At 46.0% G+C, this 27834-nt stretch overlaps 1 pseudogene; it reads right to left on the bottom strand.

Moving 5' to 3' along the window:
* LOC142786650 (metabotropic glutamate receptor 5-like) overlaps positions 1-26199 on the bottom strand; it is a 147152-nt pseudogene extending 120953 nt beyond the window's left edge.
* Positions 26200-27834: the final 1635 nt, after the last annotated feature.

Genomic DNA, 27834 nt, shown 5'->3' with positions numbered 1-27834 from the left:
AAGAAGCTAACTTCATAGACAAAAAGGAACATCAGAGTTTACTCGGCCTAGCAGCCACACTGTTTTTTTTTAATAGCCATTATTTGTCCTCTTACTTCCTACAAAAATCGAAGATACTTTCAACATCACCTTACCTGAATTCTCCGATAATGCTAGCAGGCGTTACTCCAAACAGAATGATCCACGACTTTGAGTTTCACGATTCCAGTTTTCACACTGGCGGAACGTAATGAGATATCAATGCGAAATGAGTGAGAAACAAAACAAATTCAAACGAAGCTGTCATGCAAGACACAACAAATAAGAGGGGCTTTGCTTCAAGATGCAAATCTGCCACCACGTTCAGTTCGAGAAAAACAGAAATGGAGCATGTACCCAGCCAAATAGCTCCCACGCCCTGCCATCCTATTTGCATTGCTGTCCACATGTTTGGTTTTCGTTATCAGTAAAGACAGATATTGTAGTCTGATATTCTGTAAATCAATTCTTCGTGAAACGCTATCTTTTCTTTTTACGAAAGAGGAACAACTCCAAATTACAACGTACAGACAGCCTGGAAAACGCAAGTGATTCGGAGGGTCTTTGGCTTAATGCGGCAAGCCAGATCCAACGAGTCAAGACAAGCGCATCAAAGAGCAAAGACGCCATTAAGTACAGCCATCAACGACAAACTATTCCTTTTTATAATCAGTTTTATTGCTTTTCATATATTCGCTTTATTCAGTAATCCCTCAGCCCCAAAAGAACCGCGTAGAGGAACCTATTTGTTTGTAAACTCCAGTATATAGGGACGCAACTGCTGTCCTTCCAGAGAAGATGTGTGTTCAACTGGTGTACGAAAACTCGAAAACTACCATGCCTCTCCATTTCCCATTACACTTTCGCCGTTTTTCACGCAACTCGCATCGGTTATGCAATGCAGGCCCGATTCTATAAATGCGGGCACATCGTTCCATCGCATCGCCTCTATTCCGTTTCAAAGAAAGAAAGGACGAGGGTTAGAAAGGCCTCTATCTACTTCGTTCTCGTGTACATCTTCATATATACTTTCATTTGCCCCACCCATTTTGGATTCTCGGCTTTGGATTTATTTACGCCCATTCAATGATTAGCCCTCACCACGCTCCAGATGTTCCGTTCTATCTCCCTCTATCTAGTTCACCCACTTTACCTTCGTAAACTCAAGTTCACTCTTGTGATTTTTGTTTTTCTTTGTCTATCTCTGTCCCCAGTCCATCTTGCCGCATTTCGCATTAAACCGGAAGTCAGAAAACGCGCTTCCGCTCGGGGGCCCGGAAACCGCCACTCGGAAAACTAATTTCCCTATGGTAATGGCCGCTGGCTCCGTCGTGCGACGACTGCTGCCAACACCATGCGAGGTCACCTCGGTGCACCCTTACGAAGCCGCGCCCGTGTAGTTTGTCGCACTGCCATTCCCATTCTTCCAGTCACGCTTCCACCTCATACAATACGAGCCCTTCACTCCCAAACGGCACCGGAGCATCTGGCTTCATATTTCGTTTTTACTGCCTGATGGCAATGCGTTGCTTGTGCAACGCATTATGGTTCCCCGTTTAGATTAACATACTTTATTCGGAAAAGTCATTACTCACCTGCTTATAATCTAATCCACGTGAGCAACTTCAGGTGAGAAGGAGTATGAATACCAGAAAACTGAGATCCAGTGGCTCCCAATGCAATAAGCATTCCGTTTGTATATGGTGTGGGCTACTCTACAGCAACGTTCATTTAGCTCAGTTTCGCGACTGCCTGCACTTTGTTTTCTCAGCTGATCCCAGCGTATCGGCGTCTCTGATAATCGTATCATGGTTTTGAGACGTTAAACCCCACAAATCAATCAATGATCTCAGCGTATCGACGTCTTGTAAGCACTCTGGTACAGATTGGACAACTCCAACTACCTGTTTGCGTGTAAAGTGGAAAGAACTATCCTTGGGTAGAGAAGCCTTGTCACTGTGAAGCAGTGCCCAGTGATGGCAAGATGATTGATTTAGTGCTTCACGAGTACAATACTACTACAGGTTTCAGAATAACAGGTAAGTGTTGCTTCTGAGATGTGCTAGTAGAGAAATATAGGGTAGACACATCGCGAGGATGTTGATCTAAGACTTACCTTGGCAGCAAAATTCAACTGGGCCCTTATGAATTCGCTTTAGATGACTTGAATTGTGAAGCCAACTTAAGTGCATCTTTTAACGTGCCCCTTTTGTGACACGGTAAGTGTTTCGCTGCTACAATACACGACTTTCGAAAAGCTCTGTCCCTGCCGAGACTGCATTGGTAAAACGACACACCGACAAGCTGGCAAGAAAAAACAACGACCCAGGCGTGACGACGCGAGCTGCTCCATCATGTGAACGTTCCTGTGAATGTTCAACTTCGACAAGATCATTCACCTTCTTCAAGAGAAGTTGTTAATTTTTACTGAAATTCTACTGCTATTGCCGCAGTCATGACTGTCCATGCAAATGAACGCATCTGTGAGTCTGCTTTATTTTTTTTTCAATAAAAGCCGAGTGAAACAAAAATGTATACTCGCGCACGCTCGACAACTTTCGTCTGACTCAAAACCATAACTTAGGCGTCAATTAAAAAAAAAAGTCGAATGAGTAAGAATCAAAATAACAGCGCAGAAATCGCTGAATTCGTGAAATACGTGACATCTGTTCGATGAGTTGAACTGACACAGGCAAACATCTTCTTGTTTACTGATTTGTGGGAAAGTACCGACACCTCTAACCCAAGCCAAATAAGGATATTCGATGCCATTAAAAGCAAATAAAACGAGGTACGAGTGACCAATCGCCACGTAAATGAAACGATCGCAGAGGAAAGGGTTAGCAGTCGGTATTCGGGAAAAAGCATTAAAGGAGCAGAGTTTCGTGGCATTTGATTCTCGAGGGGGTATTTAATTCAAGTTGGTGCATCACTGAAAGTGCCGTCGGGTCCCGGGAACTAATTAAAACTGGTCTGCTTTAGTCTGCGTGCGTTCGGGCTTCGAAAGAGCTGCCATAAAAGGACAGCGCAAAAGTACTGAAACCTACAGACCATGACGTCAACCTGACACTTTTGTTGACAATATCGTTTCGGCAAGACGAAAAGTTCACCACGACGGGTACGTTAGGAAAGAGCGAAAACATTTTCTTGTTCATTTCGAAACCATGCACACAGAGGCGTGCTTCGAGCTTGCGTCATCAGAGATGGCGAAGTTCTTGAACAAATAGTAAACGTATCGAGACGACGTTTGACAAACGAAAAAAAAAAGGACAGTCGCCAGGCGAAAAGAGCATACGCAACAACCATTACTATCGTAATGTTACTTTTCCCCTAAAATAGGCAAAAAAATAACGTGAAAAATTATATAAGCAAATGCTAATAAGACATATATTCAAGGGTGTATAGAGACTTGACGAGCTGGTGATAAGCTGCCGAACAAAAACATGTCAGTGGTGTCGATGTCACAGAGACGCATGTCTTGCCGAAGGAAGAAGCTGCTCACGCCGAAAGTCAGTGCTATCGTGTGAGCTCACTCGCGTCTAATAACGCAAAACAAGTTAAATTGAATCCCTTCGTATTTTCCACCGTCGAAAAATACTCTTCCAACAGTTCTATCCAACGATCAGCTTGAGATCACATTGGACGGATGGGTGGGTGTTCGTCAGTGCTTGAAACATTTTCGATAGCCGAGCCAGATACTCTGATAACATTAATTGTAGATAATTGTTGGGGTTTAACGTCACTAATTCACCATGAGAGAAGCCGCAGTGGAAGACTCCGGAAATTTCGACCACCTGGGGTTCTTTTAACGTGCACCTAAATCAAAGCACACGGGCCTCAAACATTTTCGCCTCCATCGAAATCAGCCGCCACGACCTGAACTCAATCCCACGACCTGCGGGTCGGCAGCCGAGTGCCTTAGCCACTGGACCACCATGACGGGTTGCTTTCATAACACACAAATTGATTTGGATACACTTAACATTCTTGCACGTAAATTTTGGTGAACGTAAAAATTTGAATACGACCAATGTTTCCGAGAAGCACGACATGCCCATAGTAACGTGCTACATGAGCTGTTAATATGCAAAAATCTGGTCATGATAAATAAATCTGAGTTAAATACGAAGGTGCTTTATTGTTGGGACCGTTTTTAGGCTCGCTCAAGCGAAACAAGCATTCAAAATTAATGCAAGTAGCGCTGTTGAAAACGAGAGCGTTTCAAGACGCCTTCCTAGAAAAAAGACAAATAAAGTGGTGAGAGCTCTTCTTCTCACTTGACTTATCAAACGTTAATCAACACAACTAAATGTCAGGAAAAAAACACAAGCAACGAGAACGCAATAAAAAGGATTCTGAAAAAACATGTAGCCTTCGTGGTGGTGCAGTATAGGTTTCCGCTGCTCAGTTACTACGACTCATACAAACAGGTTGCCTTTTGCTTTTGTGCAGCCCCGAATACACTATTCAGCGGCCACTTTCACTTGCAGAAATATATACGTTACTTTTATGAAGAGAAAGATCTGTTGGAAATTAGCAGAGTGGAATACGATGTGTTACTAAGGGCTTCATTACCTTGCTACCAACTTTGTGTTTCAGTCCGGGAAGCTAGTCACAAAAGCAAAGAAACTATTTCCGGGGATACTATTTGAAGAGGTTCCCTTTTTTCATATTAGCTGCCGGAGCGACACCATCAATCTTGCTTAGTCATTCACCGTGAAATAGGTTTTTCACGTTTAATGTTTAGACGAACTAAGGTGTAAGCTTATATTTGCTAGTTAATTGTCTCCACGAAGACTCCAAGCACCTGCAACTGGCACTTTCATTGCGCTTCATAAGTAAAACGAGTGGAGGAGTTTCCGCACGTAACGTGTAGGTTACGCATCTGGGAGCGTGAAATGCGGCTAATGCGTGCGCCTAAAATACGCGGAAGTTAGTGAAAGCGGTGTGAAAGGCGTTGCCCTAATGTGGGCCACCAACCAAACTTTTAGAGGTGGTTCACTTCTTGTCGAAAAGGTTTACGAATCAGCGTAAAAATGTGAACCAAAATGACGAAGTGGTGTGTGTGGCGAGGGCAAGTGTATGGGAGTGTTTCTGTAATTTAAAGAGCGCTAAAAACGGGGTCAGAGGCAAGTATGGAACGTCGACAGAATGCTTCTTAATTACTTAATTAGCAAGATGAAGGATACATTTTTGACGATGATGAAGACAATCCACCACGAGACTTCCACGAACTAACTAAACTGCCAGTTCTGTCACACTCTGGATGCATGAAAGACGTAAGGTTTCCGAAGATAATGAAGCTCCAAGTGAAATAACTCTTTAGAAAAAAAAGATATGAAACTTACAACAAAATAAGTGCGTATTTTTTAGCACGACGCTATCTTCGATACATGTGCTAGCCACAAAGATCCTTCTAGCAACGAGGACCCCTCACTGAAGAAGTGATGTGCATTACATCAAAGCCTGCGTATGATTGTGCGCTCCGGGCACTCAACTGACGTCACTCCCGCTTCCTCTGGAAATTTGTTATTACCCTAGGGAACTCATGAAAGACGTTGAGAAGGGCACCGGAGTTTCTGGAACGAAAACAGCGACGCCAGATAGCGAGATGAGAGTAAGTTTTCACAGGGACGCTCGAATGAAAGAAGAGCGTAGTGAGATGAAAACAAAACGCGATAAATATTCCATATTTACTTTCTCTTTCCTGTCGCTGTTGAGGGAACTTTGTCAGGAGAGCGGAAAACATGCACACGAAGGAGGAAAAGCGAACGCTTCTCCACACTTGATCGCGTAAAACAACCACGCAATTATCCCTGTTTTCACTGCCTCGTAATATGCGGAAACACGAGTCCATTCTTCTTTCACGCTCGTCTTCCAATTTCTTTTTTTTCTCGCTAAACCCTGTTCTGTGACGATTATGCACGCTGGGTGCACAAATGCTGTCGGACCTGTACGCGAGTTATTGCTTGTGATTTTTTTCTCACACCAGACGTGCACTATAGAACACTCAGCGCGCGCGTGCATGCAAATGAATTGATAAGTGAACGAGAAGCAAGGAAATACCAAGGAATAAAACAACAGAGGAACATGTCCCCTGAGAAGAGATGAAAGGTGGATTCAAGACTGAAGGTATACGTCAAGACTGAACATAATAAGCGCGTTGATAATGAATAGAAATGAACCTCCTCTCATTGTGGAAACGTTTCTTGATAAGCCGTCGCTGGGGATGAAAGAAAAACTAAAGGGTGGGAAAGACGCGGAGGGCGAGGGGAGGCTTAAGAGTGGCGAGATGCGTGAGAGACGAAAGACAGAGAAGTGCACATTAATATACCGAGAAATATTCGCGAAGAAAAGGACCCGTGGGGAAGCACCATCATATTCGAGAATTACGACAAATTTGGAACCGGACATATATGAACGACGGTAATCAGAATTCGAGTTCCAGGACCTAACGTAATTTTATAGTCAGATATTCTCCACAATGTGCACTAATCGAATTTCTTTCCCTTTCTTCCTTGGTCTCGCGGTCTCATTAGGAGATGGTTTGTACTTTCTAGAATGAACGTGCTCATCTTTCTGTTCCGCCTTCGAGTACACGCTCTACAAGTACAGTTTCGCGTGATCGTGAGAGCGATTGTGGAGTTCACCGGTTCTACAAGTGTGACGTCAGCGCACAACATTGAGATTACGCGGAAAAAGTAATGAAATCTGAATGAGTTTCCTCGTGCATTAAAGCGATGCGGCGCCGCTCATGCCTTGGTAATCACGTCCGACGGGTACATTTTCAGTTCAGTTACGCACAACACAGTTGCTAAGCAATTTTATTGCTGGCATTGCGTGGGCAGCTTTGCCTCGAGGCGGGGATATGCAGGGCGCCTATGAAAGTTAGAAGTGTGTCATACAGCACTTTGATCATTTATATCGCACGCTCTAGAAGACATTCTCTTCGGATGGCGACAAAGATCGAAGGGCAGTACAGTATGATTAAGTTCAGATCTCTGGAAAAGAAAATGCATTTCGTTAGGCACGCTTGTATTACTGTTTTTTAATGTACATATTCCATCAAGGTGCTGCCACGTCAAAGTGCGTTTTTTTCCCTCGCGTTTGTAAAAAAAGCCAATTCGAATGTTCTTATGCAGCACGCGTGATGACGGCCATAAGGCAGAAGCACACGTACTTGTGCTGCCGTAAGTATGGCTACAAGAATGACTGCAATGAACTATGACGCTCCAGTCGTTCAGAGTCTTGAAGAATGACGGGCAGTTCTCGATTTTGTCTGATTTGTACTAAAGAGCTAAATCATTTGTGTGACTTTGTTTTCTAAAACGCACGTACCTTTATCAGCTCAAATGATGGTGCATATCTATTTTTTTTCTAAACGATGAACACAGGTCTACTCCGTGCAGATGCACAGGCGCAACGCATTGCTGAGCCTCTAGCACACTATTTTGTTCTAAATAGTAAGTTAGTTGTGAAGTTGTTAAATTCCACGAGGCTTGAAGTTAGGGGAATCTATGTTCGTATTACCATTAACGTGTTTGAAGGCTCGCCAAGCTTGCAGCTATAGCAGACACTAGCGCCACGTTTCCAACAAGCAGTTCTTGTGAGATTAGGTGTGTGCCGCCCTACTCGACATTGTGTTCTTCATTAAGAGATTGTTCATTGTGGCAAGGCTGCAATTGGCCAAACTTTGCCATGGGTAGTATTTATTACGTAATTCGAGACGCAATTTCCTGAGTGCTGCTCCAATCGTTTATTGCTTTCTTACTGCTGCGTTCGAAATGCTTCTCTCAGTGCATCTCTTGCGCGAAGACTTCGTGAAAATTATTACCCAGATATGGAGCGGTGGCGCAGAAAATGAGCGAAATAACGTTGACGCAAGTATTCACTGAAAAGCATGCTTCACTGCTAATTCACCCTTTATGTGGTGAAACAAACATTAAAAAAAATTGAAGTAATGATAATTGAGTTTGCGTGTAAACCTATATAGTAGATGCATTCGACCACTGTTACATGATGTGTCGGCTTCATTTCAGTGCTCACATCAAATTTACACATACCGTAGTGCAGCCAACAATGACTACCATCGACTCTATTAACGCCGCTGTAAACTAATGGCACCACCTCTGATAACGTTATTTTATTTCACAGTGCACATCAAATTGGCAAACTACGAAGAAGGAAATGATATCACTACCACATCAGCCACAATAACTAGGGGAAATGTTTGTCTACTGCTAGGCGAAAAACTGGGCAGCTGCGTGGTAGTGTTGCAAACCTGTGATAACAGCGGAGGTGGCAGCGTTGCCTTCTCCTTTCCCTCCGCCTCACCCTCACTTACATTTTTCAGCCATTGCTTGACAATGCCATACAATTCTACGCCTGTCTTTTTTTTCTGTGTCCCTTTTGTGTTTCTTCCTTTGTATGTCTTTCTTCATAATTGCATTTTTGTCCCTTTCTCTATTTCTTTTTATCTCCCTTTCTGATTATCTCACCCATTAGAGTTATTGCATCCCACGCCAAACAGATTGGGCCCGCGCGTCCTGGGAGCCAAGCAGAAGATAAAAAAGAGGACGAAGAGATCACGTACTCCTTATTGATGATGATATTTTCCTGATGTCACCACGTGGCATAACGACAATCATAACTGCACCGCTGTTGTAAGGAACATGGGGTTGAAAATGAACGGTAAATAGGAGGATTCAAATATAAAAAGGTGTCACATATTAGTAAGCGAAGTAAAGTGACGATCACAGAAAAAAAAAGCGTGACGGTAAGAATGAAAAATTACAGCATATTGACGGAGTGAATGATGATGAATGGGTCGAAGCGTCCATCAGTCCATCCGCGCTTCCATCCGTGCGTCCGTACATCTGTCTGTGTGGCCGTCCGTGCGTCCATGCATCTATCCGCCCATCCGTCCACCCGTGCGTTCATTCGTGCGTTCATTCGTGCATTCGTCTGTCCATTTGTCCGTGCGTCCATCCATTCATAAATCCGTCCGTGTGTCAAACAGACAAACAGACAGACGACGGACGGACGCTGCGAGCGGATTATTCACAGTTCGCCGATAGAACCCTCTGAAGTTTCGCCCCATTTATCATCATTCACTCCGTGGATATGCTGTGAGGTGGTTAATACATACATGCATACATACAGGTGACGACCGACCCAAGCTTTAAGGAGCTTCGCCCTTGAAAACGTGTCAGCGCACGTCGAACAAAATGCGAGAAAATAATTGAACAGCAAAATGTATACTGTTAACGCTTGACCAAAGAACTCGACGCAAGACACGTAACATTGTAATGCTCACAAAACAAACGTAACCTAAGTCACATTTTCTGTAGAATTTCAGCGCATGCTCCATCGTGAGGGTGCAGGGTGGGAACGTGATAATATATATATATATATATATATATATATATATATATATATATATATATATATATATATATATATATATATATGTATATAGCGTACAAAAAGGTTGTTCGTACCATTCGTTAATAACAACTTGTTCTGGTAAATTTATTCTACAGAAGGGTAACTATGGGTAAAGGCTGCAATGTGTTGGTTGGGCTTCCATTCGCAGCACAATGTTGTAAATCCATCTATAAAGATAATCAACAATATAGTAGAAATACGAAGTCATGGCTGCACATCTTTAGTTGCTAGAAAACAGCAAAAGATAATGCGCAGGCTACGGGCTCGACTCGTGCGAGCGCTGAGTTGTCTCTTTGTAGTGTTTTGTCATCAACTCACCATTTATTTTCACGAAGGCTTTATCACAATCATCCATCATTACTAATAACCCAGCACAGGTTAATGCCCCACTTAACAGTGAACAAAACAATAACGTTGATTATGCATTGCCTTCATTGTCGTCCGTAGCGTGCTTGCTGCATGAGCTCGATACACAAGAATCGAGTCCCCTCTCGTCTTCCTCTCATCATCTTCATCCATACATGGCACGAATGGCATTTGCCCAAAGCCATGTCATGTCACCCACACAAAACATCGAAGGAGTCTAGGGAGATGAGGTGGCTGAGAAAGAGGGAGGTGACATCTTTGCCAGAGCCTAAGAGACTCGCACACACGTACAAGGCCAAGTAGAACCGAACGCCACCATCTTGTATCGGGCAGGTCGCGTCACACCGGGTGCCAAGCCAAGCACAGTGCCAACACAGGGGGGCAGCAGCGAAATGCCCTGTAGCAATACCGTGCGGTACCGGGGACCCGGAAGAACCCGATTCCCTGAAGACTCCGTTAATGCCTCCGCGGTTCAAGCAGACGAGCGCCGTTGCTGCTCCATTCTTTGTCCCCCGGATCCTGTCCCTTTCACGCCACCACTCGGTCCTTATTCCCTTTATCCCTATTCTCGGTTCTCTTCTGTGTTTTTGTTGCGCCTGCTCCGACGTGCTCGGTGGAGCGAGTAAGCACGTCGACCAGGCGTAACAGGCCACCACGCTGAAAGGAAAACAGAGCCGAGGTTGTAGAATGGCGACAACGCCCTCGCATAAAGAGGAGACTACCAAACATAAAGAAGACAAAAGAAGCAAACAAAGCCAATAATGAAGCGTACATGTCCGTGATTTCGTATGCATTAGGCTTCAATCTCCTCCTGGCTGACCCGCACTCTCGTATATTCCTCCCCCTGGTGGCTGTTTTTTGAACTTCTGTCATCTAAATTGCCAGAACACAAGGTTTCAAAAAAATAAATGTTTAAGAAGTAAAAACTAAGGACGCGGTGAACTCACCCTAGAAAAGTTAGGAAATGGTGGAGAGAGTAAAAATGATTTTCGACTCGAAAAACTGAGATCAACGAGAAAGGGTGAATAAAATGGATAGAGCAAGGGGTCTGAATGAAAAAATTAACAAAAAAGACGCCACGTGTATTCCTTCTAGCAGAAAAACGAAAAACTGGCCGAGACTTATTCTCGTAAGCCTACTTAATAATATATGAAGGCATGTTTGACTGGGTTTGGCAGAAATTACGCATACGATATCATTCAAGTTTGATGTTTTTACCTTGTTGGTGTTCTTAAACGAGACTGGCGTCTGCAACAACTTAGATGGTGGTGAGCTTTCCCGCTTGCTGGGGTTTATATTGGGGCTAATGTCACCTCCTTTTGCCCTGATGTTTCAGCAGGAAACTGGGTTTTTGCTTGAGATTTCACAGCGTGGTGTAGCGTTATCTACTCGACGATGACATTGAGGTTGTCACTTCCACTGAAGCCCACGTACAGATAGCCCAGCCAGCGCGCCACCCATCGCGAGGCTGAACGACCAAGCGCCGCCGAAGCAGCCGTTATACGCCTTCTCACGTGGTACCGCAGCGGCAAGGCTCAAAGATAAGACAGCCATGACGCCTCTACGCAGCGGTTCACGCTGCATGACGTCATGCCTGCCCCACTTATGCTCTGGTGGCTCACAGTCACTGCGACCATCCCCAATTATTAATCACCACCTTTGGATATTCAGTTCAGTGTGTGCCTATATGAAGCGAAAACTTATCTAAGTTATTAGATGCGAAGAAGCGCTTTCACTAGCCTGTGTAACGCGATGTGATAAAGAAACGTCCAATTATTCGCAAATAGGGCGACTTTATTCTGAGACCGTAACCAGAAAAAAAAAGCGGCAGCACCACTTTGCGAACACAGTCAAAACTTTGTCACATTCACCCCCTCTGTCACATTCACCCTCACCCACGCTTGTGAGCCTTCTAGTGGTTCACCCTTTCCTGTGAGCCCCAACACAATCATTCGTTCTCAGCGCATCTATTAATGGTGCACCCTTCCCACTGAGCCTGGACACTCCCGCTCTGAGCGCACATCTTATTGTTTCATCATTTCCACAAAGCCTCACCCTCATTCATCTTGGCACGGTGCAGCCCTTCCTCTCTTATAGAGTCCTACTCTCGCTACGCTGCGAAATCCCGTGACCAGAGCTACGCCTACGGACGAGGAAGCCTCGACTAAAAACTGCTTCGTTGTGAAAAACAAAAAAAGCAAAAAAAATCAGAGCCCCTATGCATTTACTACAGACTACCAGTATCCACAATCTAAAAGCCACTTGCTTCCTTAACGTTCACTTGCTCTCTGGCAATTTGCCGGGCACTTCAATTTAGCGACCAGATGACACTGCGGACAAGGGGAATAAAAACTTGCCTGGTACGCTGTCGAATGAAGAGAGATGAAGTGAGTATTTGAGTAGTGAAATTATGTTAACCGCCTCTGTAGTCTGTAGCAGTTCGTTCTTCTTTTTGTACTTTTAAATCGAACAAGAAAATCACTGAATTAGCTGTCATAGCCATTTCTTCACTACAGCTACCTAATCCCACTTTCATGTTGAATAAAGTAAATATTTAAAAAAAAACACACACACTCATTTACACAGCCCTGCAGCTGGCGAGGCTGAAATTCTTCATTTTAACACCGCTTCCACACAAGCACAAAGCACAGTTTCGATATCGCGCTCTCAGTACTGATCACAAACGTTAGTGCCTTCAAAAGAACGTTGAAGCTTTTCTAATGCTTTACGAAATATTCTTGATGGCCATGACCTCAGTGTTCTCGCTAATAAAAGAGTAAGCGGAGCTCCCGCTGGAGTCATGATTTACGAACGTGGATAAGCCTCACCTGTTGCTCTACTGTGTCATTGTTTTTGTCTGCAGAACGTTCACAGCTCAAGCAGCCTTGGTGCCTGGTTCGTCGGCAAACCCCGCCTATCTAAGGAATTTCCCGATGACTGAGTGCCATGTTTCTCTCTCTACAGCACCGATCAAGCTGCTGTAAATTTTCGCATAAGACGTGTGTCTCGGTTAACCGGGTCTCGCAGACGTTCGGAAGGAAGTTCTTGATTACTCAACGCTTGAAGTACAACACTGCATCCTTGTCTGGCCTCCAAGCGGATGATTGATCGATGTTAGGTTTATGAAAGAAGTCGCCCACACCCACCCGCCTTGGTTCTCTCCAACGTACAGTGTGTGACATGGAGCAGTTTCAATCATGCTAATGCTTCACTGCTTCCTGCTTCGAAGAGGCGCTTCCTGACGAAGTGTTCACCCACTATGAGTCGGCCAGCACCTATTATTCATTCCATATTGCGCATATAGTTCCTCTTACGCCTACGTTTCTTCAAGTAAAGCCAACGAAGTTTTCAACGAATATTAATGACAAAAAAACGATTCCACTCATGTTTAGTAATATTTTCTTTCAGCCAGCTGTTCATTAAACGTACAACCAAAGTCCTCTGGTGTCAATTACAATATTTGATGCAAATAACGTAAAAGTATTTCGACGGAATTCTGTCAGCGCTGCGACAACGCGCCCAGCATTTCGAAGTGCTAGTTTTTCATAAAAACAATTTTTGAGAAAATGATCAGCGTAGTGGAAAACACGAGAACGCGCCAACCATCTGCACTCGCTGGATTAATTGCTTACATGCGGGGCATTCCTAACACCACAGTATTCAATCTGCGAACACGTGCGCTTGTTACGCAACATTGATGACATCCATGCAAGACAGCCGATGTTCAGAGTACAGATAATGCCTCAGAAACATTTTGAACGTTTTAGGGGCGAAGTACCTTAGGTTATCGTTGTGCCGGCGGGCATCGTCCTCTGCTGCTGTCTCTTTGCTTGTGCGCAAGAGAGGGCACCACCTCAGCACTCGTCGTGTGGCGAAGAGAGGGAACGCTTTTTGTGATCAACTGAACTAACAGCTCGCAATGAACGAGAACGCGCCCTAACCCGCGAGAGACAACATCGACGCAGGCAGCGTCTTCTAGTGAGTTTCTTCATTTAAAATATCACAGCATATTCACGGAGTGATTGATAATGAGTAGGGCGAAGCATCTGTCAGTCCATCCGTGCTTCCATTCTTCCGTGCGTCTGTCCTTGCGTGGGTCTGTGACTGGGTCCGTCCATCCGGGCATCTGTCTCTCTGTCCATACGTCTGCGCGTACGTTGTCTGCTTGTCTGTCTCTTCGTCCATGCGTCCGTCCGTCCATCTAGTGAACGCTCCAAGTACCACCATCTCGCATCTTTCCATCATATCTTCATCATATACAAGTACCATCACCCAGCGAACATTCGAAACACTAAACAAGAGGTGGCTACCTACAGCTACGACGACGACGACTCGTACTACTACTATTAGATACGTCGAGAACACGCGACCCAATGATCGCAGTAGAGTCCCCAATAGTATTTTAGGAAACTCTATGGGGGTCATATACCCATGGGAAATCCGTCATGCTAGCCAATATTAGATCCTATAGGTTCCTTAGTAGGATGCCTCGTCCAAGTTTTGGCACAGCTCTGGAGCGGAGCGATCAGTTGACAGTTCTTGCTGTTTCATAACGGCACTTTGCGGTACACCATAGAAAATGTCCATAATTTTGCGGTGAATTTTATACGAAGCAACCAAGTAGGAGTTTCAATGCCATTTTGAAGGTGTTTCAATGCCGTCAACAATCTCGAATAGCAAACGCAGTTCTAAAGATTTTTCTACGTCGTCTTTCCGATGCAGTGTAAAGAAGGTGGGGCATTGAGAAGAAGCAACAGTGCACGCTTTGACTGTCCTTTTCTGCTTGTTTTGTATGTTCGTACGGAGTGCATGCGTACGGCTTCATTGCATTTATAAACAGCACTTTATAATCACAGCCACGTGTTTATAAGCAGGCTTAAGACGACCGAACATTTATGCGTGGTTCTGTTACTGCAAATGCCAACGACCAGTGGAACTGGGTGAAGCGCACTAAATTATCAAACATAAGTTTGTCTCGATTAGACACAGGAAGCGCGACCTTTGTATGACCATAATCACGTTCCAAGTGGGCGAAATTCTTGCCAAGCAAACTGACATCCAAAAACCGTGACTGTAGGTTCATCTTCTTACCCCTTGCCAAATGCATCGTGATATCTGTCTGTAATCGTGTCAGGGGGTTGTTCTTTTAACCGTGGAAACTCAGCACACAAAGTCTTGTGTGCATTAGCCATCGCCTGGTAGCAGAGCCACCGCTCTCGAAGGAAGGAAAGAGGCGGCGACCGCCGGCTTACCTTCCGTGTGGACGGTGGAGATGTAGGTCCAGTTGTACATGAGCAGCGTGTCGACCATCATCTGCGACTGGTACTGGTCGGAAGGCACCACGCGCAGGAAGTACTTGAAGAATTGCTTGTTGCTCAGCTGCCGCGACGTGGCAGAGTAGCCGATCTGCGGAATGTTGAACAGCTGCAGCAGGTTCTGCACCTGCTCGCCCATCAGGATGAGGAGGAAAGAAGAAGACGAAATCGTCAACACGGAACTACTTTGTTGGTTAGCTGCTTTTTTTTTCTTGTTTGATATTTTTGTTTGTTACAATGCTCATTTATTAGTTTGCTCATGTATGGCATAAAAGTTGGGGGAATCACGAACAGGTACGCAATCCAGTTAATATTATTTTTTTCAGAAACGAAGTCACGACACACTGATGCATTGATTTGAATGATATAGCATGTAGCTTAGGCACAAGTCTACTTACACTATGGTTACACTTAGATCAAGTGCAATCAAGACGGATACTGTCTAGCAACAGAACCACGCAGTCTTGAACTTTCTCATTAGAGCGGCCGCACTACAACGGCTTTTCCACTTCAAACTGACGTATGCCAGCCTGTGGGGTTATGGGATGGATGCTGTTGTTCTTGATGACCCACATACAAATGATATTCCAAATGAATATGTGTAAAATATGGTTCCAAGAGAAGCTGACAAAAGCAGGCAAACGAGTTTCAAGTTTTATTGCGTTCTTATAAAAGACGCTGATCTTGAGGAGATGCGGTAACGTGCAACAGCGACATCTGGTAACAAAGTAACTGAAAAATAAGCAAGAACAGAAATACAAGCAATGCTGAAAGGGCGGCATTAGCATAAGTTCTTGTCGCCACCTGTGTGCTGTCGCAGTGAGCAACGGTTGCAGGCACGCTGATGAACTTATCGCGAAGTAGCGGGAAAAGCCGTCGTAAGCATACATGAGTCTCTTTTTATATAACTGACGTGCCTCCGCTACACGCTCGATGCTCTCTACCGCAGCGCCTCCAGAACGCTATTCACCGATTTTCTTGCGCAAAACATCAAAAAAAACGTTTTGTTCATTCTCTCCAGACGCAAGACTATCGTCTTTCGACGACATTTGCAGTGTAACGTGCAGATACGGGGCCAATGTTCTCGCTAGATAAGTTATAGAGATGAAAAAGCCTAGGTGAGTAAGTGAAACAACCTTATTAGGTCCACAGTAGGCACGAGTTGACTCGACGTCACCTGGCTAGGCTCACTCGGGAACGGTCGGGTTAAACCTGCCTGCCCTCACACCGGCTTTCTGGACGGCCAGGATTTGAGAGATCAGGCCCTGGGCCCTATTGAGCTTGTTTATTCCTTCGGTGGGAAGGGGGACCGGGAAAGGCGCTGGACATGCTCGAAGTAACCACCACACTGATGGCAACCCGGGCTTGGGAATCGTTCGGGGTATATTGGTGGTATAAAACTAAAACTCTCCGCAGCAAGCCCATTAAAGCAGGAACGGGAGAACTTTCGCGATTTCAGACCCACCTGTATGGTGACGGCCGACGAGCCAGGTCCTATGACGCCCACTAGGTTTTTGACGCGCCTCGCCGGGCCCTTGGGACAGACGGCGGGCAATTCGGTGACGTTCGCTCCGCCGCCGCCGCTAGTCTCCTGGGCGCTGATTGCGTCCCGAATGAACTCGATGCTCTGTTCCAGAGCCGTGGGCGAATACCAACACGAGTCGCGGATCTCGATGCCCAGCGTCACGTTGGGAAGCAGGGTGTCGCTGCGGTTGATGTCGTCGATGGTGTGCAGAGAAGCTTCCACGCGCTGGATGCCGTAGTGCTCGCGGACCTGCGCCCACGATAGGTAGGGTGAGTCTATAGGTTGGTAATGTAGCCTACAAACGCAACTTCACAATTAAACTATGTATCGCCTAAGGTAACCTAAGGCCGCCTCTATATCCCATCAGTGTGTTGTCGTTGAACGCCGACTCTGGTTTGGATGCACTAGCACATCACCATCGCATCGCGAGCTTATTATTATATCGTAAATTGTATAACAGTTCCCTTCGCCAAACACCTCACATTCTACCTTCTATGCTCATTTAACTGCGGACTTGCCATCCTTTTAACGTTTCTCGTCTAATTGCACGAACTCTCACTTGCTCATCATCTTTTTCCCCTACATAGCCAAATACAGAAACGGCCTTCCCCACCACATCACTTCCATCACCACCTCGCCCGCTTTCAGGGAAGAAATGACAAGATTCATTCGTGGAGAAATTTTGTAATTTTTGTTTGGATATCCATCTCTTAGTAACACCTCTCTGGGGTCTTTAATGTGAATAAATGAAATTAAATGAAATAACCTAAGGTAACTTACAGTGTTACATAAGGTAATTTAAAGAAGTGTAAGTAGGCTGTATACCTGCAGTGAGGGACATGAAACTGTGAGAGGAGGAGTAGAAAGACAGAAGCTTAGACAGTTCTCAGACCAGCTGGCTACCTTGTGCAGAAAAAAAGGGTGAGGGGAATGAACGATATTAGATGAGAGAAGTTACAGAAAGAGATGAAGAAAGGGAAAAACAGGACTGATGTACGTACAACGATAAAGGAAAGAATACAAGGAACGCGTTATGCAAAGGTTACATGTTCGGTGCCTGTCAGCGGCAAGTCATCTATTCATTCACTTTATTTTCTTGACATTTGCATCATAATTATAAGGATTACATCGCCCGTACTTTTCTTGAGTTTTTTGTCAGTTAGTTATGATTAAAATTGTGTTTGACCAAGAAAAACAAGTCTAATAATCCCCTTATTTCGATTGATTGATTGATTTGTGGGGTTTAACGTCCCAAAACCACCACATGATTATGAGAGACGCCGTAGTGGAGGGCTCCGGAAATTTCGACCACCTGGGGTTCTTTAACGTGCACCAAAATCTGAACGCACGGGCCTACAACATTTCCGCCTCCATCGGAAATGCAGCCGCCGCAGCCGGGAATCGAACCCGCGACCTGCGGGTCAGCAGCCGAGTACCTTAGCCACTAGACCACCGCGGCGGGGCTAATCCCCTTATTTCACGCATACACCTTGTGACAGATAAGACGTCTGCATGAAACAGATACGATAGTGACACACGCCGGATGGAAGTGTAATAATACAATTATACCACACCAAAAATGACCCGAGTGTGGAATCAAGCATCACGCCGGACGAAATAGGCACGCACAGTGAATTTGATTGCATACAAGTACCAGAAGTTCAGGTGAGCAGAAATGCGTCGGGTTACAAAAATTGCTTCGACAGCACGTACCGTCAGGAGAGCACGGGTACGGTGTAACTTGTGGAACATCAACACGGTCCTTGCGTTTACGTTGTCGATATCAGGCGCTTTTACCTAAGAAGATAGCGTGTTTTACCTGCGAGATGCATCTTTGCATTGTTGATTTGAGGATGGTGGCTGAATATTCGTGCCAAGTTTTGCCGGACGTCCAGACGTCACCATCAGGCGAAGACAACATTTCAGCCGAATGCAGCAAAGCTTTATTTGTAAGAATATCTAGCATTCTATAAACAGAAGAAAACATTGGTCGGATTCCAGCAAATGTGACTGAATTACAGAGGAGAAAGGCGAGTTTACGAGTTTCATGGCTGAATGTCGCACTCAAGTGCTGGGCTGCTCTCCCCGTAAAGGGGACCCTTAGTAGTGTTCGAAGCAGCTATGGATCGACTTGAAGTTTTGTAAAGAGGTGTTTTTTTTTTATTCATCACCGCAGACGTTCATATTTTATAATAAAGACCAACGCAGCGTCACTAGTGGTCTCCAATCTTACCAGATCAGATGCGGAGCGGAGAGAGCGCTCTGCCGCAGAGCCATCTAAGAGGCTAAGCGCTTTTATTTTACAAAGCAGCGCAGCGCCGCTAGCGGTCTCCACTCATACCAAAGCACGCGCTGGATTGGAGCGATGGATGGATGGATGGATGGATGGATGGATGGATGGATGGATGGATGGATGGATGGATGGATGAACGGATGGATGGACGGACAGATGGATGAATGGATGGATGGACGGATGGATAGATGGACGGATGGATGGATGGATGGATGGACAGATGGATGGACGGACAGATGGATGGATGGATGGATGGATGGATGGATGGATGGATGGATGGATGGATGGATGGATGGATGGATGGATGGATGGATCTGGCTGGGCCCTTAATCAGGCGGGGCTTCACGCCATCTAGACATAAAGCAAGTGCTCTACCGCGGAGCCGTCTAGTGGGCGCTCCAAGTAATAGCGTCGCTACGACGACGGACAAGGGACAAGCCTCAACCATAAGATGCTTCGCATTTTCTCGTAGTTTCCCCGCTGCCTCTTTGATTTACGCTGCCTGTGCGATTGCCGCGTCTGGAGCTAATCGTGGAGGCCACGGTGGAGTGTTTTTGTTAACATCGGAGTCATGCATGTCATCATATTCACAGTGTAAAAAAAGCTCCTAGCATAACACAGCCAGGCATACCTTATAGTATCGCGAAATATGCAAAAGAGAATGGAGGATGAGGAGTGTTGTGAGGGTGAGAAAAAGAAAATGGAGGAGATAAGAATGTACGATAGCATAGCAACGTATAGCATATTATAAAAAACGCGTCATATACCCGAAATGGATTATGATGAGTGGGCGAAGACGTGGGATCATCCGGTGTTGCCGTAAATCACTCATTCCACAATTACGGATGTAAATGCGTGCCAAGCGGAGTACAGCTATATACAATGTTTATTAGTCAAAAATGGTATGTTGTGTTGAATTGCAAGTTCCGTTTGACGTATTACTGCTGAGGGGAATCGGATTCAGACATCGCTCCAATAAAATAATTATCCCTCTCTCATCTACTGCTTAATCCCATCCTTGTCCGTGATCGTCTTCGTCATCACTGTCATCGTCATGGCGTATAGTGGGTACCTTGCATGTGCTGTGCCGTGATGGCTGAAAGAAAATGTGTGGTCTAGAACGCGCTTGTTCTTCATCTTCATGAGCATCACGTTATCACCAGCAGCGGCTACGGCGCAACGCCAACGACGACTCCAACGGACAACCCTTAACCATAAAAAGAGAAATCAAGGGGAGGATTTGGAAAAGATTGAGGGGATTGGTCAACATAGCATAGTATAGTCTTGCCCAGTAGTGTATCAAGGTGAGAGAAAGGGTAGTAAAGTTATTGAAGAGGGAAAGGAGGAGAAGAAGGCCATCAGCTTCACTGCTTCATCGTTCTTCGCACTAGCAGCGCGTAGCTACCCCAACTGTTTCAATCGGAAGCACAGCCATACCGAGCATACGCAGTAAGAGATGAACCGACAGACGTACCTCTCCGCAGGTGCGCGTCTGCGCGTTCTTGGCGTCCGGTGACTGGTGCACGGGAAAGAGGGCGCCGATGATGAAGTCTCCCGGGATGCTGCCAGTCTGCCGCTGGGCGCTGGGCGGCACGGCGGCGAAGGCACCGTGCCGCTCGGCCGCCATCTCCAGGAGCAGAAGCAGCACGCAGACCCGCAGCAACCTCCTGCGAAATCCCATTGCAAACAAACTGAAGCATTCTGCCACCTATGGGTGCCAGCAATGCTGCGGCATATAGCACACATAGCATTTCGTGCTTTAAGCACTATTCCTTAAACACGTGGATTAAGACATAGTGTTCTAAAGGCATTCAGTTACAGACACGCGTCTTTAACCGCACGTAAGACAGGTAATTGAGGACACCAACACACTACGTCATTATATCTAGCTCCCTGATACACACGCACACTTTATTGCACAATAATGAACGATTCAGCTAAAAGTGTTACGAAGGCTGTATTCCTTGTGCTACAAATGGGTAGTTGTCAGTTTTTCCTTACTTAACTCATCCGCCATCTTCGGCGATCCCACAAAACTCATTAGCAGAGGAGCATACTGTAAAGTGAAGAGAGAGGAAGTTGAATTCACGCAGAAGCCATCATTTGTAAATAGTTTATTCGTACTTTTTATACGAAAAAAAGTCATGTCGATTCCTGCGAAACAGTGTCTGTCTGTTATGGCACGATAAGTCTAGGTACTTTCTGCACAAAAAGTAGTCGCTAATCTAAAGTTCTAACGTGATTACGAAACATAGTTTCACTCTTATCAGATATTCTCGTGCTGTGGACATTCAAGGTGGCAATGTACAGTAGAAGCTCTAACAGCTCTATAATTTTGGTCAGTCACATAATGACCTTTTCTGTACGTAGTACGGACAGGTGAGGCCTATATACAGGCTACCTCAAGGTGTAAGTGAGGTTTCTCAGCCCACGAAGCATTGAAACTGATCACACGATTTTCTTGCGTGCGCTATTCTTCGGCAATGGCCTCTAAAGCGGTGTTTAAAATAGAAAATATCGTTGAAAGAAAAAAAAATTGCAGGCTTATTGGTTTCAGTTTAGAAGATGTAGCTTAAAGACTTTCATTTTTTTGTGGCAGTGCTAAACGGCCAATGATTGGAGGAAGGAGGAATTTCAAAGCATGCGACGTGTACATTAGACGGAATAATGACGCGAAAGCTAATTTGAGATTAAACGACGATTTTTTTGCACCACGATATTAGAAGTATCTCATTAAGATACCCTTGCAATCCTTTCGTCTTGAAAAAAAAGAAAAAAAAGAAAGCAGAGCATCATCGATTGTACCTCATGCACCATGAAGCATTGTGGCCTCGCGATCCTGTCAGCTTCACGTCGTCGTATGCGGTTGGCCGTCGCAACCTCCAGTCGTGCGCAGAATGGCCGCGCATCCGGCGCGCTCGACATGTCAGGCAAAAAAAAAAAAAACAAAGTAGCCAGCGCTTTGTGAACCTCATTATCGAGCTCGAAAGCGTCAAAGCCCGTGCATGTGACCTTGAGTGAGCTGGCGCTACTGGTATCACGAAGGTCCCTGCATTCGGCATGCGTGACTAATGGATCCCACGACGCATCAGCCTATTTTAGTTGCATTTCTGGCTGCCATCAGCTTGCTAACCATTAAAGGAGAAGCTTTTTCAAGAGCATGTAGCGCTTGTTCAACAGCGCCCACAATGCTAGTTAGAATGGCTAAAGGAAGTGTAGTTGTAGAGCGCAAGGCTAACATTTCCACGGTTCCGCAGGAATCACCATCAGGACGCAATTTTGTACGCGCTATGCGACAGCACAGAATGCAACGTCCCGAGAGGACGACAACCAGCAACACAGGATCGATCGAGGCTTGTCTGACGGTTAGACATCCTAGTTTAAACGATAACAGCCGCGCTGTGAGTTATTCTGGCAAGTAACGAGCCCCGAATGAACGGAGGCATCGTTCTCTCCGGTAGAATGGGTTCAGAATAATCTGGGGACAATTCCGATTGGATCGAAACGTAAGCACTGGTGCCGGAGAATCAAAGCGGCCTGCCTTGGGTCTGGCTTCCTCCAATAATGCACTGGTGGTTTTCGAAAAATCGCAACAAGCATCCGCTATCGAACGACTACCTGCAACGGTAGTCTGGCTAAGGCACTCGGCTGCTGACCCACAGATCGCGAACAGAATTCCCAGCGTGGCGGCCGCATTTTCGAAGAAGGCATAAAATGTTCAAGGCCCACATGCTTTGATTATGTGCATGTTTAAAAACCGCAGGTGGACGCGATTTCCGGAGCCCTCGCCTATACAGCGTCTTTAATAATCATATGGTTTTCCGACGTTAAACCCCAAAAATTATTATTATTACCACCGAACGACTCGTTCATTTTTGACATCACATAACTTCCACTCCTTATAATAGCACTGTCAAATTGTGAGACATCGCTCGCTCAATTATAAGGCTCTAAAAATCAGTGCCTGCCAATATTCCATTATTCCGATATCCCTATAGTTATTGTTGTCACTTGTTGCTTCTAGTAGGCCGCGGTGGAGCCGTGGTTATGGTGCTCCGATGGTGACCCGAATGTCGCTGTTTTTATCCAGGCCGCGGCGGTTGCATATGGATGGAGGCTAAACGGCAGAGGCCTGTGTACTCGCCATGTCAGTGCACGCTAAAGAACATCAGACGGTCTAAATATCCGGAGCCCTACATGATGGCGTCTCTCATAACCATATCTTGGGTTTTACACGTAAAACCTAAGTTATTATTGTTGCTTTGGGTACATATATTGCTGTCTTAGAGGACATATATTGATGTTCTATAAGCTAATTGAATTGACTTCATGTTTCTATACGCGTTGAAAACATTCCTGAAATCTCTCAGCGTGCTTATTGCCTGTGCACGCCCTCTCATGACGTTTCGTTATGTTCTACCAAAGAACAATCAGAAAGTAGCCTTTAGCCGGCGCTAACAAGAAATGCAGGTGCCATGCCTAAACTTATTCTAATTAGCCTCAGCACTAAAGCAGACATCCTAGCTGTCACAAAACGAGCGCTCAAAAAAGGGCGCGCCGCCGAATTCTCGCGATGAAGCGCCGAGAGGTCAACGATAAAAAAAGATAACAAGCATCCTAAGACTCCCCGGGCGCGCGTCCCTCTCCCCTCGGAAGCGTAGGTTCGCCGTCGAACCTCCTCGCATCGGCGGCCGAGCAAGCCCTAGAACGTTCTCGATGGAAAGGGGCGCGGTGATGCAGGGTTGCGTCATCCGTCGCGGACGGCCCTCGTGCCGTCTCGCCCTTTCCCCAGCCTTCGCTGCGTATCGCGCCGACGAAATGATGAGAACTTTCTGGAATCTCGCGCGGAAGGTATTTAATCGAGCAGCCAAGATGGGAGATCAGGAGAAGAAGGAAGTTAGCGCCAGAGTGCGTAGGGTATCCTGCCGCGTCTGTCGGTGAAGTTTTTGTCCGTAGTGACAAAGCAGGAGAAGAAGAAAGTATGCGCCAGAGTGCGTAGGGTGTTTTGCCTTGTGGGCGAAGCCTTTTGTCTTCCGTGACAAAGGAGGAGAAGAAGAGGATTGCCACCTGAGGGGTGAAGACTCGAGCTACAGGCAAGAGTGTGTGTCTACCGCTATCGAGCGAAGACGCGTGGCAACAGCTGTGTGTGTGAAGCCGACGTGTTTCCGGCGAAGAATTTTGGAGCTTGGAGAGCGGCCAATAGAAGACGCGAGGTTTCCTAGAAGAGAAACTTCGGGGGGCAGCGGAACGACAACAACGCTGGACTTTGAGTGAGTGATTCTCGGAAGAGTATCATTCAGACTTTTATTCCAAGAACTTTGAACTGAATAAGTTATCTAACTCTTTAGTCTTTAAGTGTCTTGGTTGTTCGATGCATGCGACTGCATTGTAGTTCGTGTTGTTGTCTGTGTCCGTTGTTTCGAGCGTGGCTGATTGTACTGTGTAGTACATTGTTTGATTGGTGACACATTGTATTCAACTATTGCCGAGTGTGCATACTTGTGTATTGATTTGATCTGCCGTAATTGAGAATATAATTTTGTTTTGTTTATCAACTCTCGGCTCTGACTTGTTCTTTGGGCCACAGCCGGCGTCCTCTGGCGCGCCAAATAGGACCACTTCTAAATTGTCCACGCTTTCGTGGTGCGGTTCGGGGGGCCGATGCTTCGGCCCTTGGAATTAGCCCGGCGATCGCCTCCCCGATTAACCGGACCTGTGACTCTGGCCGACAAATGAAAAACAGAGACCTGTGTCGTAATGTTCGGATACAAGCAAAACCAGCACATCCTATTGCTCCGGTCCTGTTCTACGCAGTGGTTGTTGCCCTTACGCTGTCTGTCATTATTTTTCGTGGATTTCGGGGCGGCCCTTCGAACCTAAGCGAGGCACCGATACATCCACACGAGAAGCAAACGGGACGAGTACTCCTGTTGGCCCTGCCCCATGCTGCCCTGTGCTGTATTCCTACATGTCCTTATTAACTTTTCTTGCGTGTGCGTTCGCACCTGTTGTCACGTTGACAGGCCGCGGTGAACTCGCAACAGAGGGTTCGAACACGCGCCGGCGGCGCGCCTAGGCATGTCTCTTCCGGGATACGATTATCTTAACCTCACACACAAAGGAGCGTTGAAAATCACGCGGATGCGTCGCTATAGAACGTCGTTTCCTGCAGAAACCGGGCTCGTGCCATCGACTCTCTTCCGGTTTCCCGGTTCACGGCGATAAGATTACAAAGACGCAGTGTTAGAATAGTTCAGAAACCTTGATGCCAACATGACCGTGGGCCAAGTATCTGTGACTTCAAACAACTGTTATTACAACTAAAGCCTTCGTTGCCTTATCCAATACGAGAATCGACCTTCAGCCTCTTCGAGATTTTGCGAGACCTAACGGTGTTTCGCGAGACCTGACTATCTATTGTTAAATCGGCGTCAGCGTCCACGCGAGTGGTGCAAAACAAAAATCATCGCGCTCATCGTGAACTCTCAGTACAATGTCATCACGATTTCGAAAATCCCCAAAATTTGCGGCATCATGATTACGTCTCTGTGACACCTCGTGCTGACATCACGAAATGAAATCTTCACTTGGTCAATGATGGGCGTATTACGGAGCCAGTAAGAAACCAGACGAGGTGCAAAGAGCTTTAGCAAAGGGAAGGGAAGAGGAACAAAAAAAAGAAGATGATTATGATGATGTTGCTGCTGCTGATGATGATGATGAAAAAGCCTTTAGCCTTTGAGACGCTTTGACAGTTCGCAGCGCCGCGTCCTCTGCACGGTGACGTTTATGCGCGCGAGTTTGTATTGTTGGCTAGCGAAATCACGTGGTGTCGTTCATGCGGCGCCAGACTTTAAATGCGCGAGTTTACAGCTCATTAGCCAAAGCGAAATAATGTGACCTGCAGGCTCAGCCGAAGACACACACAAGCTAGTACTTCTCTGCGGACGCTGACTACTGCGTGGCACAGAGTAGACGTCTGGCCAATGAAGACAACTTGTCGAAGTCGCTCAATCGATTTCCTCAACAGTCCTAGTGTCTACATTCACAAGCCACTATAAATAATCAGCGTGCGTCTTGTGGAGTGTAACTATCGCTTAGTACGTAAGTATCGGCCCCAGCGAGCAAGCAAGCGATTACGTGCACAAACGTAGGCGTGCTTGCGTATGTACGTACCTATCCGGCGTGGTGCGCCGGAGTGTAGCCGGTGCTCGGCGGCTAGTGCAGGTGCACATGTGTTCGGCGGCGGCGGCAGTTTCCGGCGGCCTGGGTCAGGGCGCCCCACGTAGTCGCCGGCGTCGGCGCTGGCGCGCCGGGCCGCCGCACCGGCTCGAGCCGGCCATCCCTCCGCCGCCCGAGGGCATCGGGATGGATCCACGAACACCGACTCCTGCACGACAGCAAGCAAAGAACAAAATAAAGATATGTTACTTTTATGCCATGAAAGAATGCAAGCAGACTGAAGTGTGAGTTAAATAGAGCTGCTTGAATGGACGGACAATGAACGCAGCTGGCGTCAACGCTTCAACGAGAGGAGGAGGAGGAGAAAAACTTTATTTATCCCAAGATGGAAAGGTGGGGAGCTGGAGTGTCAGAGGAGCCTACCCAGCGTAGGTCTCCGCTACCCTCTTGGCCCAATCCAAGATCTGGTCCTGGACCTCGGGCGCCGAGCTGCACATAGCAGCCTCCCACTGCTCCTTACTATTAATGTGTACAGAATTGAGGGGTGGGTTTCGAGTACACCCCCACATGATATGGTCTAGGTTAGCTCTTGGTTGACAAAAAATGCACAAAGGGGAGGGGTATATCGCAGGGTGTATAAGATGGCGATTCAACGAGAGACTCTGTTTTCGTTAGAGGAAGCAATTTCCAGCTGAAAACGTCAGCTCCATTTGTGTTAATTATTCGGTTATTGATCACAGAAGAAAACGGATATGAATAAGCACAGCACACTCAGTAACAGACAAATCTAGGCAACACAGTGCTTCTCTACGACGAGGCTGATATCCTCTTAAACAGATATGTGACACATAAGTGTGGGAAATGCCTATACACACAACTTTGAATAAACAGAAACAAGGCGACAGTTGGCCCAACCAAGGGCTGCGAAGTCACGGCGGCGAGCTGGAGACTTCTATTTCGTACATTCGAAGAATACTAGGGAACGGGAAAGGAAACGGCTGCAACGAGAGGGCACCGAGGCGACGGAAGCCCTACGCCAAAGAAGTTGGCGTGCTTATGTGGTGTCTCAGGCTGTCTGTGGCATAAATAGAACTCCTCTGCGATAAAAATTGATGTACATAAAAACCCACTATCTTCTAGCTAATGCCTAATGCCTAGCAACTATATATAGAAGAAACATATTAAAAACCTGCGTGTCATATAGATATATGACACTTCTATTATGACCTGGTAACGTTCTTGTACACAGACAAGCCCTAATATCTATGCGGAGTTGCTCTCTTGTTTATCAGTTTTGAGGAGCCTAAAAATGCGTAAACTCTAATGTTAGGTTCACTTGCGCGAACTCTCTTCGAATCAAGAGAGCTGCTGTTCCCATGAGTAGCTTAAAAATGGATTCCCAATACATACTTAAATTCGACTCTGTACTCGAAGACATCAGAATCATTTCGGTTTTGCCCTACCTGAAAGCTTGACGAACCAGTACATGAAGACTCGCTCGTAAATTCTCTCAAGAAGCGGTCACAGCATTGACCAAACCCTGAATTATTTAGTCACCCTTACACAGTGACAATAAAACAACGACGGAGAACCTTCAATCAATATAAAAGCACTCCTTTAAAACACTGAGGAACAACACGACAACTTAAAGTACTAATCAAGATATGCAGCAGTTACAGGAGCCTGTA

Source organism: Rhipicephalus microplus, unplaced genomic scaffold (assembly GCF_043290135.1).
Source record: "Rhipicephalus microplus isolate Deutch F79 unplaced genomic scaffold, USDA_Rmic scaffold_27, whole genome shotgun sequence".
Lineage (NCBI taxonomy): Eukaryota > Metazoa > Arthropoda > Arachnida > Ixodida > Ixodidae > Rhipicephalus > Rhipicephalus microplus.
The sequence above is the reverse complement of the archived record's forward strand: the minus strand, read 5'-3'. Positions and strand labels throughout refer to the sequence as shown.